Source organism: Stegodyphus dumicola, chromosome 12 (assembly GCF_044657685.1).
Source record: "Stegodyphus dumicola isolate Sdum_Otavi_A_Nest chromosome 12, ASM4465768v1".
Lineage (NCBI taxonomy): Eukaryota > Metazoa > Arthropoda > Arachnida > Araneae > Eresidae > Stegodyphus > Stegodyphus dumicola.
Window position 1 is genome coordinate 123,378,114 of NC_140779.1, and position 18,420 is coordinate 123,396,533.

An 18,420-nucleotide genomic window follows, 5' to 3' on the forward strand; every position below is an offset into this window, starting at 1 on the left:
TTCAAGTGGGACACGCTGCAACATCCTCCATACAGCCCAGATTTGTCGCCATGCGACTTTCACATTTTCGGGAAACTGAAAAAACATCTCAAGGGTACCAGATTCGTGTCGGACGACGCCGTGAAGGAGTCGGTTACAAACTTTTTGAATCGACAGCCCAAGGAGTTTTATGAGACGGGGATCACGCGGCTCATTTGTCAATGGGATAAATGTCTCAATGTTCATGGAGACTAACTTTAAATAAAGTACTCTGTCATATATTCGCATTGGCTCACTTTCATTTGACTCGCCCTTATAATATTTTACTGTTCTTCCGAAAAATTTAAACTGTGATTGCCATATCTTTTTTACATTATATTTCCATGTACTTTAATATTTATTCATTATTCAATTTAATATTTATTCATTACTCAATTTAATATTTATTTCATATTAATTTATTTTATTATCATTTTTCCTTAAGCTTTTACACGTGTTTACATATTTATTTTCATTACATTTATCTTAAAGCAACAATAAGATTTCATTGACTTCACTTTGCCGCAAAATCGCTATAGTTAATTTTGCTCAAATTTGATTGTTATAACGATCCAACTTCAATACATTTTCCCTATATATTTGATACTTTTTTGCGTATCAATTTTTGACACTTTAAAGGCTTATATCCCAGTAAATTGACATATTTTAATAATTCCAAGGGTGACACGATTATTTCTGACCCTTTTGACATCTTTTTGTTAATTTTTGAGTTGATATTATAAAAATTTATTTTCCATACGAATAACATTGTCAAACTTCTGACTTAGCTCATTTTACATAGTATACAGTCCCAACCTCTATTTATCTCTTCCTTATTATTATTTCTTAACTTTTTACATACGACTACATTACCTAGTTTCATCACTGATGATTCATTAGCCAGATGGCTGTTAATGATTCTAACGTCGTACAATTACCTACCACTTCAATTACCTCTGAGGATACTATTATAGCTCCTGCTATTGACTCTTCAATTCCGAGATCGCAAAGTTTTGCTGCACATAGCTCTTTTATTTATAAGTTCTTGGGTGAAAGACGTGCCAAGCATAAGCTGAACAGAGAAGACACTAAAATCCTCACCGACTTTATTGACTTTGCACAGAAAATCTTCTTAGAACAAGAATTGCTAATCAACGCACAACAGGCACAACTGGACGTTTTGAACGGACAATCTGATTCACTAAAAAAGGTTCTGTCCATTATAGAACCTATTTCCCATCTACCCACGCCTCAACCTGCTTCCGATAGACCTTTGTATTCTGAAGTAGTGCAGTGTACTGAAGCCGAAGCTCCCTACCACTTGGTACAGCGAAAGAAAAAGCGGCCCCAGGTTCAGCATAAACCTACAGATCACGTTCTCTTGGTAAAATCCACAGATCCAACTATAACTCCTTCTGCCCTACAAAACCATTTAGCTTCAAAGGTCAATCCATCCAAGCTTGGTATTCCACTACAGCAGATTCGTACCACCAGAAGCAAGGAATTACTTTTGCGGTGTCACACTAGAGAACATCTAAATAAATTAAAAGATTCACTTCACTCTGAAAAAGTATTGAAAGACCAGATCAGCTACAGAGAACCAAAACCAATTAAGGACTCTATAATTCTATTTGGTGTGCCTGAGGATCTAACTGCACAAGACATCATAACAGCATTTCAAGCTCATCTCCCTACGGAAATAGAGGGTGCAATAAATCCAAGACCTCCACTACACCGTACTGACTCTAGAAATAACTGGATAATTAATTTGGATAAGGAATACTTCCAGAAGCTGGGATCTCGCGGACGACTATACCTCGGTTTCAACTCTTGCCCATTCAGAACTTATCACCGTATTTTCAGGTGCTACAACTGCCAGGAATTAGGCCACTCTAGTAAATTCTGTCAGAACGCGGCAATTTGTGTCAATTGTGCAGACACACATAAGCAAGACAGCGGCCACTGTACTGCTACGCCCAACTGCCATAACTGTATCTCTAGTAATAAAAACAAGGGCACTGACTTTGATTGCCGACATCCAGCTAACTCAAGAACATGTCCGTCGTACAGGCAAGCTCTTTAGCGCGCACTTCAAAAAGCGAATAATGGCAACTAAATTACCAATTCTGCATCTCACGGACCTGAGCTTTGTTCAATGTAATTTACAAAATTCCAGAGCTGCAACTGCCACAATGATCCACACTCAGTTTCATAAGAATATTCCTATTGCACTTTTCCAAGACTCATATTAATCGGGATAATACACTCACAGGCTCCACCACACAGAATAAAATTTACAATTCTACTAATATGAAAGCCACAGTAGTCTATAATGGTCCCCTGACGCCAACATTATGGAGAGCTACTCAACATGCAGTCTCAATTTTAATTACCTGTAAAGATGGTGACATCCTTATCACTTCAGCATACTTTCCTCCTAGTACTGACATAGATCGAATTCTTCCAGAATTGGACTTTTTAAGATTCAATAAATTTAAAAATATTATTATTGGAGGAGACTTCAATGCGTCAAGTAGTCTCTGGGGTTCGCCAACTGAGGACTCACGATCAGCACAGCTTTTAGACTTTATGGCCCCTCAGGGGGCTCACTTCTGTGAGTACGGATGTGGCAATCCCGAGGTACCCTAGCCCTTCAGGGGATCATCTTCTTGATGAGACGGGTATCACGATCCTGGAGCCCCAGTGATCTATCCTCTTTTCCGTCTCCTCTCCTCTTTGCTGGAACTTTTTCCCTTCTCTTCTCCCTCGTGGTTTCTCTCTACGGAGTTTGGGGCTCGTCACGAGAGACTGGAACAGCCCTTGTCTCTAGTCTTCGAGTGGCGAGAAAACTGCCCACGTGTTTGCCGTGCGTGGAGACCCGTGTCGCTGGAAAGGAGGGTCCTGGTAGTTGAGGGGCGAGGTACTGTCCCCAACACACTACTTTGGCCTCTGCTTCAGCTAAACGGGAGGCACCTTAGTCGTCCTCACGGGTGTCAATCGGCTGGTCACTAGTCCTTGTGTCAGTGGCTTGGGGTCAAGCTCTCGGGAGCACCTGCTTTCGGGAAAGCCGACTGTGGGGCTTCAGTTTGCGTATAGGTCCGGCTAGCCCTAACACAGGAATCTGTGTTCCCTTGTTGGGCTCCGTGGTGGGCGGGGCCGTCGGACCCGAATCTTTATTCTTTCACTATGGCTTCTCATATTTACTTAATAAAAGATTTCGAGGTAACTCCAGTCACTCACGTCAATCCTGTCACTCAAATCACTCCTGTCACTCAACCTAGTTCTGAAACTTCTACTCCTAAACCAGTCACTCAACCTAGTTCTGAAACATCTACTGTTAAACCAGTCATTCAACCTATTTCTGAAACGTCTACTGCTAAACCACTCACTCAACCTACTTCTGAAAAGTCTACTGCAAAAAAATTACGTACAGATACAAATGAAAAAAATCATAACAATATTCCCCGTTTCCTAGTCATCTCTAGTCCTTCTGGCGAAATGCATAAGATGTCTCCTTTCGTAATAAACAAATACATCCAGTCCTGTATTGGTGAGCCGAGAAATATAAAGCGTCTCCGCTCCGGAGACTTGCTTATTGATACAATCTCAGCCACCCAGTCTGCTTCTTTACTTCAGATAACTAAACTTGGGCAAGCGAATGTGACTGTAACACCACATAAGTCACTCAACTATTGTCGGGGTGTAATCTCAGAATTCGACCTTCTGTATGTTTCTGAAGAAGAGATCGCTTCTGAGCTCTCCGAACAAAATGTCTGCGGTGTAAGGCGGATCAAGATGCGTAAAGAAGGTAAGTTGATAGACACGAAACACGTGATCCTTACCTTCAACACGCCTGATCTGCCTAAGAATATTAAGGCCGGATATCTAAATATTCCTGTAAGACCTTATATTCCAAACCCTATGCGATGTTTCCAATGCCAGCGTTTCGGCCATTCTAAGACGTCTTGTCGTGGCAGCCTTACATGCGCCCGATGCTCACAGATTGGCCACGATTCTGAAAATTGTACGGCTGCGCCTCTTTGTATAAATTGCAAGGGTGAGCACCCAGCATTTTCACGCCTCTGCCCAAAATGGAAATTGGAAAAAGAAGTGCAGACTGCAAAGTTTACGAGGAACATCTCATATGCCGAAGCCAGAAGATTAGTCCAGAGCACACAGCTTCGACCAAATACATCATATGCCAGTGCTGTAAAATCATCTCGTACAGTCGCCACCCAAACATCAATAGGCACACAGACCCTAGCAAATAAAACCCATCCGTCTACATCCAACAAGCAAAAAGAAAATGCAACCCATATAGTACAAAAGAAAGAAACAGTTATTCAAAGTAAGCCCAAAACTTCTACACATAAAATATCCAATAAAAATAGAAGTCACAGCAATAGCTCTTTTGATGAGATGATTTCTGAATCTGCGGATTCAGACTTTATGGAAGTAGAAGAGGGTCTAGAAGTTCCCAGGCATCTCTTCCACGAAAAACAAAAGAACAGCACAGAAAAAACAAAAACCATTCATAATGGCCACCCTCATGTCATGGAACTGTCGCGGTTTCCACCGAAATTTCCTTGACATCAAATCTATAATAAATGTGTATCATCCTGTGTGCTTAGCAATACAGGAAACAAATTTGAAACCCGAACACCATGCAAAACTTCGGAGGTTTTCTTTCGTCAGGAAGGATAACATTGCAGGTGAGCGTGCCAGTGGAGGTGTAGGTCTCCTCTCCTCACTGGATTATCCCTCAAATGTACTTCCTTTGACGACATCCCTCCAAGTTGTCGCTACTCAAATAAATTTTGATATTATTGTTTCATTTGTTTCTTTGTATTTGCCTCCAAATGAGCACATTTATCAGCAAGATTTAAATAATCTAATAGAGCAGCTGCCTGAGCCTTTTATCATAATAGGAGATTTTAACGGCCATAGTCCACTCTGGGGAAGTAAAGATACAAATTGCCGAGGAAGACAAATAGAGCAGATGATCGAAGATCATAGCCTTTGTCTCCTAAATAATGGGCAAGATACGTACTTCCATGAGCCTTCAAGGACATTCCACGCTCTCGATCTTGCCATCTGTTCACCATCTCTGTTGCCATTTTGCACTTTTAGTGTCGGAAATGACCTGTACAACAGCGATCATTATCCTATTTTTGTGCCTCTTGCACGAAGAGGAGCAAACCCCGTGTCGAGAGTCCCTCGTTTTATCCTGGACAGGGCAGACTGGGAACTCTTCTCTTCCGTTGCAGAGCTGACACAGGAAATGGTAGAAGGTGTGCATATCGATGACGCAATTGAAGCTGTTACTAATACTATTATTCAGGCAGCTATGCTTTCGATTCCTAGAACATCAGGAAAAACACTAAAATATTCGAAACCGTGGTGGAATCGCGACTGTCATGAAGCACTGAAAAAACAGAAAAAAGCATGGGGTATTTTTCGTAGATATCCTACTCTGCGAAACCTCATAGCTTTTAAAAGAGCCAAAGCAAATGCACGGAAAGTAAGAAGGCAGAGCCAGAGGGATTCCTGGATTTCATATGTGTCCTCAATAACATCCTCTACGCCTAGTAAGCGGGTTTGGGAAAGAGTTCGAAAAGCATGCGGAATGTATAGAGACCACTCACTTTCCTTTCTGGAAAAAGATGGCCGAGTGATTAGCTCCATAGAAGAAATTGCAAATACAATTGGTGAGACATTTGCTGCCGTTTCTTCCAGCCGAAATTACTCACCTGCATTTCTTTCTATCAAGCAACGCTCTGAGAAAAATCCCATCGCTTTCAACTCTTCCAACTTTGAGCCGTACAATAGAGACTTTACTATGGTTGAACTAAAGAGAGCTTTGTTGCAGACACATAGGTCTTGTCCGGGTCTGGATGGCGTGTATTATGAAATGCTAAAGCATCTGTCCTGTAAGTCACTGAGTGTCCTTCTCACACTTTACAATAGAGTGTGGAAGGAGCGTAGATTTCCCAGTGCATGGAGGAGAGCTATTGTCATTCCTATTGCGAAGCCAGGGAAAGACCCGAGGAATCCCTCGAACTATCGGCCAATTGCCCTTACCAGCTGTGTTTGCAAACTGTTTGAAAAGATGGTAAACAGCCGCCTAGTCTACTTCTTGGAAAAGAATAATATTATATCGCCTTATCAAAGTGGTTTTCGAAAGGGGAGAACAACCGTAGATAATATGCTCCTCTTAGAGACATCCATTCGAAAAGCTTTTGTAAGAAGAAATCACCTTGTCTCAATTTTCTTCGATATAGAGAAAGCCTATGATAAGGCATGGAGATACGGTATAATTCGCGATCTTCACGAGAGTGGCTTGCGCGGCAACCTACCAAATTTCATTCAGAATTTCCTGAACGCTAGAACTTTTCAAGTAAGGATAGGCTCTGTTTTGTCTGATGTTTTTGAACAAGAGGTTGTGCCTCAAGGCTGTGTGCTCAGTGTAACTCTTTTCAGCCTAAAAATAAATTCTGTATTAAAACAACTTCCTCCCACCATTTCAGGTTCTTTATATGTTGATGATCTACAAATTAGCTGTAGAGGTGTGGATATGAGACATGTAGAGAGACAGCTCCAGATCGCTTTGAACAGGATCCAGGAATGGGCAAAAAGACAAGGATTTACGTTTTCGAAACAGAAGACTGTGTGCGTGCATTTTTGTAAAAAGCGAGGTCTCCATCCTGAGCCGGAATTATACCTCAATGGGTCTGTAATTCCAGTTGCACCTGAAGTAAAATTTTTAGGGGTGATGTTCGACCGAAAATTGACTTTCCTTCCTCATGTCTTAAACTTGAGAAAAAAGTGTACCAAAGTTCTAAATATCTTAAAAGTCCTGGCGAACACCTCCTGGGGTGCAGAGCGTTGCTCCATGCTTCGCATTTACAGAGCTCTAATTCGCTCTAAACTGGACTACGGCTCAGTTGTTTACGGATCTGCCCGGTCTTCAGTGTTGTTAAAACTAGATCCTGTTCATCATCAGGCTCTGCGGATTTGTTCTGGAGCCTTCAGGACATCTCCTGTGCAGAGCCTTTATGTTGACTGTCACGAGCCATCACTCCGTTTGAGGCGTGAGGAGTTGTCTCTTTTACGCTATTTTAATATTTTATCTCAACCTGACCATCCTTATAACTTGTGTATATGTGAAAATAGCTGTGACCTTTTATTTGAGGCACGTCCATCCTGTGTGCCTTCTTTTCCTGTTAGAGTTCGTCCCCTCATTGAAGAATTCTCCCTGTTTGATATTTCCCCACAGGCAGTACAGCATTTTGAAATTGCACCTTGGGAAAATGCACTAATCCACCTTCTTGACATTTTCCACAATTACGGAAAAACAACTACTGATGAGAGCATCTACAGACAAATTTTTGCTGATCACAGGCAGAGTTACAGGAGTTATGTTCCCATATATACGGATGGCTCTAAGTCAGCTTGCCATGTTGGCATGTCATGTATAATTGGTGACCACATGGAAGGTAGACGTTTACACGACGCTTCCTCTGTCTTAACCTCCGAACTGACTGCCATATATTATGCGCTTTTGTACATCTCAACGCTGCACCATCGAAAATTCATTGTATATACGGACTCCTACAGTGCATTGAAAGCTTTAGAATCCTTTTCTAGCACTGAGAATCCTGTGATAGTGGATGTTCTCAAGTTGAATATTAAATTGAAATGTCGTGGATTTGAACTTCTGTACTGCTGGGTCCCCGGACATACAGGAATAAAGGGCAATGAGCTGGCGGATATCGCAGCGAAATCTGCTGTTGAAATGTCCGGCCGCCTCATCCCTTTTAAAGATATCCGTTGTGTCATAAAAGAGAAGATCCGAAAGAAATGGCAGCAACTTTGGGACCTTCAACTTCATAACAAGTTGAGAAGGGTGAAGCCTAAAATAGAGCATTGGGATACTACTAGCAATCGCAGGGAGGAAGTTCTTTTGACTCGCCTTAGAATTGGTCACAGTAGAGTGACACATAACTACCTTCTGAAAGCTGAGAACGAGCCTATTTGTGCAACTTGTAATGTTTGTCTTTCAGTTTATCACATTTTAATTGAATGTTCATATTTTAATAATCTTCGTGAGAAGTATTTTAATAGCTGCGACCTGCCTCTCGACCGTTTAATCGGAAGAGAGGTCAATAATAATTTGTTTCACTACCTCAAGGAAACAGGTTTCTATTATTTAATTTGATTTTGTCCTGAGATTTTATGTTGGAATTTTAATTAATCAGATGTTTTAGGATTTTATATCTATACTGCATCTCTCATTATCAAAGTTATAATCAGCATTTTCATCCCATCATTTAAATATCTTTTTACTTGCCTCGATTTTAAAAGTGTGCTGTTGTCTTTATATTTTTTGTTCCTTTAGTTTGTATGTTAAAAAAAAGAATCCTGTGTTTGGCGCATATGGCCTATTGAGCTTTGCGGCATAAAACTACTACTACTACTACTTTTAGACTTTATGGAATCAAATAGACTAGTAATACTCAACGACACTAATGCACCTCCTACCTTTCAAACCATACGTGCCAAAGGATGGCCAGATGTAACATTAGCATCAGAAAGTATAGCTAGGAAAATTGCCAATTGGACTGTTACGGACTGGATAACGTTGAGTGACCATAATGCTATCACCTTCACCCTCAACTGTTCACTGCAATATCAACAAAAAAGAAGATTTAAGACTAATTATGGAGGACAAAATAAGCTCAAACATCATCTCCTTCCTTCAATTCCTCATCTGATTGCTAAACTTGATGAATGCAACAATGCTATAGAATTAGATGAGGCCTATGACGATTTTATTCAGGAAATTGTCACAGCCTGCCATAGCACCTTCAAAGCTAAGCAAGTCAAAATAAGGAATAATGCGGCTTGGTGGACTCCAGACCTAGCTAAACAGAGAAAGATTCTTCGAAAACAAAGACGCCAAGCACAAGCAGCAACACTCCCTGAGGTTAGGATGGAACTTTTTACTCGTTATAAGAGATCACAGGCTGTTTATAAAAAACAAATAAATTATGCCAAAGAGACCTCATGGAAAAATTATTGCACACGCACTGTTGAGCGTTATGGCAATATCTTTCATATTGCAATGGACAAAGTTTTCCGCCCTACTCTCCTACCCTCTGGTATCTTAAATACAGCTACAAGTCCAGAAGACACCATCCGATATGTTTTGACTAATATTTTTCAAAAGGACAACTCTACAGAAGACACCTCAAGTCAAGCAGAATTGAGAAGTAAATTTGATAATTAAATATATCACAGACCTACAATGGAACCAATGCCTAGTCATTCTGAAGCGAATAACATCATCCGCTATCTTAATCCTACTAAGGCTCCAGGACCTGATGGTATGGATAACATGATCATTAAAATGATCCATGCAATAGCTCCCTCCCTTACTATGGCATTTCTAAGAGCCTGCTGGCGAATCCGACACTTTCCCAAATCTAGTAAGTGTGCGGAGGTAGTACTCTTTCATAAAAAGGACAAGGACCCTATGCAGCCAAACTCGTATCGACTGATTTGTCTGTTACCAGCTTATGGCAAACTTTTGGAACGAGTCATACTTGGGCGATTAAACTATTATCTCCACACCAATAATTTGCTTGACAAGAAACAGCTTGGTTTTAGAGGAGGCCTGTCATCCGAGCACGCTATCCATGACCTTATTCATACAATTCAGGAAAACAGAAAGGATGGATGTCACTCCCTGGTGGTTAGCCTAGACATTCAGGGAGCTTTCGACTGCTTATGTTGGCCGGATATATTAAATGTCCTGGCTACTATGGGATGTCCGTCTGACCTTCAAGATCTTACAAGAAGCTAATTAAGCAATCGTTCTGTCCAAATCACCACCGATGCTGCCACCATCCAATATGACCTGCAAAGAGGATGCCCACAGGGTTCCTGTTTGGGACCCTTACTATGGATACTTGTAGCAAATTCGATTCTACGGGATCTGAGTGGCCAACGAGACTGTAAAATTATCGCCTATGCAGATGACTTCCTTATTATCACTCGAGGGTGAGTGAGTAAGTGATTATGGCGCAAAAACCAGAGATGATTATGACGCGCCAAACACTAGGTGGGATGATTACAATTGATGTCATTAAAATTCAATAAATAAAAACAAGTAGATAAATGTATCAAAACCAGAGGATGAAGTCATATAAACACAAGTTAAAAGCACATATTAAAATTCAAGACACAGTCTTCAAAATAAATTACATTAGGTAATAAAAGCCAATCTCTTTTAAATAATAAAATAAATTACAATTGACCTCTCTTCCGATTAAACGGTCAAGAGGTAAGTCACAGCTATTAAAATATTTCTGGAGAAGACTATTAAAACATGGACACTCAATTAAAATATGACGAACAGATAAACAAACAGGCTCATTTTCAGATTTGAGAAGATAGTTATGTGTGACTCGAGTGTGACCAATTCTGAGGCGAGTCAAAAGAACGTCCTCTTTACGATTTCCAGCAAAATCCCAATGCTCAATTCTAGGTTTGATGTTTCTCAACTTGTTGTGATGCTGAACATCCCAAATTTGCTGCCATTTTTTCGTATCTTTCCCTTGATGACACAGCAGATGTCTAAAAGGGATAAGGCGACTGGACAGTTCGACAGCAGATTTTGCCGCGATGTCTGCAAGCTCGTTTCCCTTTATTCCCGTATGCCCGGGAACCCAGCAGTACAGGATTTCATATCCTCGTATCATTAAATTTCTATGAATTTTGAGAACATCCACTACCACAGGATTCTGAGCGTTGGGAAAAGCTTCCAAGGATTTAAGAGCACTATACGAGTCTGTGTAAACTATGAACTTTTTGTGGCAGAGCTTTGGGATGTACAAAAGAGCATAATATATTGCAGTTAGTTCAGATGTTAGGACAGAGAAAGCATGGTGCAGGCATCTGCCCTCTATGTAATTTTCAAATACAAAAGCCATCCCGACATGATCATTTGACTTTGATCCATCTGTGTATATCGGATAATAACTGCTATATTTGTGCCTGTGCTCAGCGAAAAGTTGTCTGTAAACGATCTCGTTAGTGCTCGCCTTTACGTGATGTTTAAAAACATCAAGAAGCTGGATCCGTGAATTTTCCCAAGGTGGAATTTCAAAATTCTGTACTGCTTGGGGGTGCATATCAGAGAGGGAGAGTTCCTCAATGACAGGGCGAACTCTTAAAGGGAAAGTAGGAACACAGGATGGACGTGTTTCAAATAATGTGTTACACTCATTATCAAGTAAGCACAGCTTATTGGGATGTTCAGGTTGAGATAGAGTATTAAAATATTGCAAAAGGGACAATTGCTCACGCCTCAGATGAAATGATGGTTCGTTACAGTCAACATATAGGCTCTGCACAGGAGAAGTCCTGAAAGCTCCTGAACAAATCCGCAGACCTTGATGGTGAACAGGATCCAGTTTTAACAAAACAGATGAGCGAGCGGATCCATAAACAACTGAGCCATAGTCCAGTTTAGAGCGGATAAGCGCTCTGTAAATGCGAAGCATGGAGCAACGCTCTGCACCCCAGGAGGTGTTCGCCAACACTTTTAAAATATTTAGTGTTTTTAGACACTTCTTTCTCAGGTTTAAAACATGAGAAAGGAAAGTCAATTTTCGGTCGAACGTCACTCCTAAAAATTTTACTTCAGGCGCAACTGGAATAATTGTACCATTCAAGTATAACTCAGGTTCAGGATGGAGACCTCGCTTCCTACAAAAGTGCACGCAGACAGTTTTCTGTTTCGAAAAGTTAAATCCCTGTTTGTCTGACCATTCTTGGATCTTAATCAGAGCCATCTGCAGTTGCCTCTCTACATATCTCATGTCTGCTCCTCGACAGCTAATCTGCAGATCATCAACATATAGAGATCCCAAGATGGTGGGAGGAAGTTCTTTTAGTACAGAATTTATTTTTAAACTAAACAGGGTTACACTGAGCACACAGCCTTGAGGCACACCCTCTTCCTGTTCAAAAACATCCGAAAAAACAGAGCCAATTCTTACTTGAAAAGTTCTAGTGTTCAAGAAATTTTGAATGAAAATTGGTAGGTTGCCGCGCAAGCCACTCTCGTGAAGATCCCGGAGTATACCGTATCTCCATGCCTTATCATAAGCTTTTTCAATGTCGAAGAATATCGAGACAAGGTGGCTTCTTCTTACAAATGCTTTTCGAATAGATGTCTCTAAGAGGAGCATGTTATCTACAGTTGTTCTTCCCTTTCGAAAACCACTCTGATAAGGCGATATAATATCATTCTTTTCCAAGAAGTAGACTAGGCGGCTGTTTACCATCTTTTCAAACAGTTTGCAAACACAGCTGGTAAGGGCAATTGGCCGATAGTTCGAGGGATTCCTCGGGTCTTTCCCTGGCTTCGCAATAGGAATGACAATAGCTCTCCTCCATGCACTGGGAAATGTACGCTCCTTCCACACTCTATTGTAAAGTGTGAGAAGGGCACTCAGTGACTTACAGGACAGATGCTTTAGCATTTCATAATACACGCCATCCAGACCCGGACAAGACCTATGTGTCTGCAACAAAGCTCTCTTTAGTTCAACCATAGTAAAGTCTCTATTGTACGGCTCAAAGTTGGAAGAGTTGAAAGCGATGGGATTTTTCTCAGAGCGTTGCTTGATAGAAAGAAATGCAGGTGAGTAATTTCGGCTGGAAGAAACGGCAGCAAATGTCTCACCAATTGTATTTGCAATTTCTTCTATGGAGCTAATCACTCGGCCATCTTTTTCCAGAAAGGAAAGTGAGTGGTCTTTGTACATTCCGCATGCTTTTCGAACTCTTTCCCAAACCCGCTTACTAGGTGTAGAGGATGTTATTGAGGACACATATGAAATCCAGGAATCCCTCTGGCTCTGCCTTCTTACTTTCCGTGCATTTGCTTTGGCTCTTTTAAAAGCTATGAGGTTTCGCAGAGTAGGATATCTACGAAAAATACCCCATGCTTTTTTCTGTTTTTTCAGTGCTTCATGACAGTCACGATTCCACCATGGTTTCGAATATTTTTGTGTTTTTCCTGATGTTCTAGGAATCGAAAGCATAGCTGCCTGAATAATAGTATTAGTAACAGCTTCAACAGCGTCATCGATATGCACACCTTCTACCATTTCCTCTGTCAGCTCTGCAACGGAAGAGAAGAGTTCCCAGTCTGCCCTGTCCAGGATAAAACGAGGGACTCTCGACACGGGGTTTGCTCCTTTTCGTGCAAGAGACACAAAAATAGGATAATGATCGCTGTTGTACAGGTCATTTCCGACACTAAAAGTGCAAAATGGCAACAGAGATGGTGAACAGATGGCAAGATCGAGAGCGTGGAATGTCCTTGAAGGCTCATGGAAGTACGTATCTTGCCCATTATTTAGGAGACAAAGGCTATGATCTTCGATCATCTGCTCTATTTGTCTTCCTCGGCAATTTGTATCTTTACTTCCCCAGAGTGGACTATGGCCGTTAAAATCTCCTATTATGATAAAAGGCTCAGGCAGCTGCTCTATTAGATTATTTAAATCTTGCTGATAAATGTGCTCATTTGGAGGCAAATACAAAGAAACAAATGAAACAATAATATCAAAATTTATTTGAGTAGCGACAACTTGGAGGGATGTCGTCAAAGGAAGTACATTTGAGGGATAATCCAGTGAGGAGAGGAGACCTACACCTCCACTGGCACGCTCACCTGCAATGTTATCCTTCCTGACGAAAGAAAACCTCCGAAGTTTTGCATGGTGTTCAGGTTTCAAATTTGTTTCCTGTATTGCTAAGCACACAGGATGATACACATTTATTATAGATTTGATGTCAAGGAAATTTCGGTGGAAACCGCGACAGTTCCATGACATGAGGGTGGCCATTATGAATGGTTTTTGTTTTTTCTGTGCTGTTCTTTTGTTTTTCGTGGAAGTAGATGCCTGGGAACTTCTAGACCCTCTTCTACTTCCATAAAGTCTGAATCCGCAGATTCAGAAATCATTTCATCAAAAGAGCTATTGCTGTGACTTCTATTTTTATTGGATATTTTCTGTGTAGAAGTTTTGGGCTTACTTTGAATAACTGTTTCTTTCTTTTGTACTATATGGGTTGCATTTTCTTTTTGCTTGTTGGATGTAGACGGATGGGTTTTATTTGCTAGGGTCTGTGTGCCTATTGATGTTTGGGTGGCGACTGTACGAGATGATTTTACAGCACTGGCGTATGATGTATTTGGTCGAAGCTGTGAGCTCTGGACTAATCTTCTGGCTTCGGCATATGAGATGTTCCTCGTAAACTTTGCAGTCTGCACTTCTTTTTCCAATTTCCATTTTGGGCAGAGGCGTGAAAATGCTGGGTGCTCACCCTTGCAATTTATACAAAGAGGCGCAGCCGTACAATTTTCAGAATCGTGGCCAATCTGTGAGCATCGGGCGCATGTAAAGCTGCCACGACAAGACGTCTTAGAATGGCCGAAACGCTGGCATTGGAAACATCGCATAGGGTTTGGAATATAAGGTCTTACAGGAATATTTAGATATCCGGCCATAATATTCTTAGGCAGATCAGGCGTGTTGAAGGTAAGGATCACGTGTTTCGTGTCTATCAACTTACCTTCTTTACGCATCTTGATCCGCCTTACACCGCAGACATTTTGTTCGGAGAGCTCAGAAGCGATCTCTTCTTCAGAAACATACAGAAGGTCGAATTCTGAGATTACACCCCGACAATAGTTGAGTGACTTATGTGGTGTTACAGTCACATTCGCTTGCCCAAGTTTAGTTATCTGAAGTAAAGAAGCAGACTGGGTGGCTGAGGTTGTATCAATAAGCAAGTCTCCGGAGCGGAGACGCTTTATATTTCTCGGCTCACCAATACAGGACTGGATGTATTTGTTTATTACGAAAGGAGACATCTTATGCATTTCGCCAGAAGGACTAGAGATGACTAGGAAACGGGGAATATTGTTATGATTTTTTTCATTTGTATCTGTACGTAATTTTTTTGCAGTAGACTTTTCAGAAGTAGGTTGAGTGAGAGGTTGAGTGAGTGGTTGAGTGAGTGGTTTAGCAGTAGACGTTTCAGAAATAGGTTGAATGACTGGTTTAACAGTAGATGTTTCAGAACTAGGTTGAGTGACTGGTTTAGGAGTAGAAGTTTCAGAACTAGGTTGAGTGACAGGAGTGACTTGAGTGACAGGATTGACTTGAGTGACTGGAGTTACCTCGAAATCTTTTATTAAGTAAATATGAGAAGCCATAGTGAAAGAATAAAGATTCGGGTCCGACGGCCCCGCCCACCACGGAGCCCAACAAGGGAACACAGATTCCTGTGTTAGGGCTAGCCGGACCTATACGCAAACTGAAGCCCCACAGTCGGCTTTCCCGAAAGCAGGTACTCCCGAGAGCTTGACCCCAAGCCACTGACACAAGGACTAGTGACCAGCCGATTGACACCCGTGAGGACGACTAAGGTGCCTCCCGTTTAGCTGAACCAGAGGCCAAAGCAGTGTGTTGGGGACAGTACCTCGCCCCTCAACTACCAGGACCCTCCTTTCCAGCGACACGGGTCTCCACGCACGGCAAACACGTGGGCAGTTTTCTCCCCACTTGAAAACTAGAAACAAGGTCTGTTCCAGCCTCTCGTGACGAGCCCCAAACTCCGTAGAGAGAAACCACAAGGGAGAAGGGAAGGGAAAAAGATCCAGCCAAGAGGAGAGGAGACGGAAAAGAGGATAGATCACTGGGGCTCCAGGATCGTGCCACCCGTCTCACCAAGAAGATGATCCCCTGAAGGGCTAGGGTACCTCGGGATTGCCACACCCGTACTCACAAAAGTGAGCCCCCTGAGGGAAAATACTATATTTGTGCCTGTGCTCAGCGAAAAGTTGTCTGTAAACGATCTCGTTAGTGCTCGCCTTTACGTGATGTTTAAAAACATCAAGAAGCTGGATCCGTGAATTTTCCCAAGGTGGAATTTCAAAATTCTGTACTGCTTGGGGGTGCATATCAGAGAGGGAGAGTTCCTCAATGACAGGGCTAACTCTTAAACGGAAAGTAGGAACACAGGATGGACGTGTTTCAAATAATGTGTTACACTCATTATCAAGTAAGCACAGCTTATTGGGATGTTCAGGTTGAGATAGAGTATTAAAATATTGCAAAAGGGACAATTGCTCACGCCTCAGATAAAGTGATGTTTCGTTAGAGTCAACATATAGGCTCTGCACAGGAGAAGTCCTGAAAGCTCCTGAACAAATCCGCAGACCTTGATGGTGAACAGGATCCAGTTTTAACAAAACAGATAACCGAGCGGATCCATAAACAACTGAGCCATAGTCCAGTCTAGAGCGGATAAGCGCTCTGTAAATGCGAAGCATGGAGCAACGCTCTGCACCCCAGGAGGTGTTTGCCAACACTTTTAAAATATTTAGTGTTTTTAGACACTTCTTTCTCAGGTTTAAAACATGAGAAAGGAAAGTCAATTTTCGGTCGAACGTCATTCCTAAAAATTTTACTTCAGGCGCAACTGGAATAATTGTACCATTCAAATATAACTCAGGTTCAGGATGGAGACCACGCTTCCTACAAAAGTTCCCGCACACAGTTTTCTGTTTCGAAAATGTAAATCCCTGTTTGTCTGACTATTCTTTGATCTTATTCAGAGCCATCTGCAGTTGCCTCTCTACATATCTCATGTCTGCTCCTCGACAGCTAATCTGCAGATCATCAACATATAGAGATCCCAAGATGGTGGAAGGAAGTTCTTTTAATACAGAGTTTATTTTTAAACTAAACAGGCTTACACTAAGCACACAGCCTTGAGGCACACCCTCTTCCTGTTGAAAAACATCCGAAAAAACAGAGCCAATTCTTACTTGAAAAGTTCTAGTGTTCAAGAAGTTTTGAATGAAAATTGGTAGGTTGCCGCGCAAGCCACTCTCGTGAAGATACCGGAGTATACCGTATCTCCATGCCTTATCATAAACTTTTTCAATGTCGAAGAATATCGAGACAAGGTGGCTTCTTCTTACAAATGCTTTTCGAATAGATGTCTCTAAGAGGAGCATGTTATCTACGGTTGTTCTCCCTTTTCGAAAACCACTTTGATAAGGCGATATAGTATTATTCTTTTCCAAGAAGTAGACTAGGCGGCTGTTTACCATCTTTTCAAAGAGTTTGCATACGCAACTGGTAAGTGCAATTGGCCGATAGTTGGCAGGATTCCTTGGATCATTTCCTGGCTTAGCAATAGGAATGACAACAGCTCTCCTCCATGCACTGGGAAAAATACGCTCCTTCCACACTCTATTATAAAGAGCGAGAAGGTCAGTCAGTGACTTATAGGACAGATGCTTTAGCATTTCGTAATTTATGCCATCAAAACCCGGAGAAGACTTATGTGTCTGCAATAAAGCTCTCTTTCATTCCAGCATTGTAAATGCTCTATTGTAAGACTCAGATTTGGTAGAGTTGAATGCGATGGGATTTATTTCAGAGTGCTGCTTGATAGAGAGAAATGCAGGTGAATAGTTTCTGCTGGAAAAGACGGCAGCAAATGTCTCACCAATAGTATTTGCAATTTCTTCTATGGAGCTAATCACTCGGCCATCTTTTTCCAAAAAGGAAAGTGAGTGGTCCTTATATATTCCGCATGCTTTACGAATGCTTTCTATTTGGTGGAGTCTGTGTAGTTATGGAAGTTTGGGTGGCTATTGTGCGAGTTGATTTCACGGCTTTGGCATATGATTTATTTGATTGAGGCTGTGTGCTTTCAACTTGCCTTCTGGCTTCGGCATACGAAATGTTTCTAGAGACTTTTATGGTCTGAACTTCCTTTTCTAATTTCCATTTTGGACAGGAACGGGAAAATGCTGGATGGTCGCCCTTGCAATTAATACACAGTGCTGCAGCAGTGCAATTATCGCTGTCGTGGCCAACCGACGAACACCGAGCGCACGTCAGGGTCCCACGACAGGACATCTTGGAATGGCCAAAACGCTGGCACTGGAAGCATCGCATCGGGTTTGGAATGTATGGACGTACAGGACAATTGAGATATCCAGCCTTAATATTCTTAGGCAGATCAGGCGTTTTGAAGGTCAGGATCACGTGTTTCGTGTCAATCAACTGACCTTCCTTACGCATCTTGATCCGCCTGGCAGCACTGACATTTTGATCGGCTAGCTCGGAAAGGAATTCTTCTGAGACAGACAGAAGGTCGACTTCCGAGATTACGCCTCTACAAATATTAAGTGTTTTATGTGGAGATACTGTAATATGAATTTGTCCTGTTTGGTTAATTGTCGAAGGGAAGCAGACTGTATAGCCGAAATTGTATCGATAAGCAAATCTCCAGATC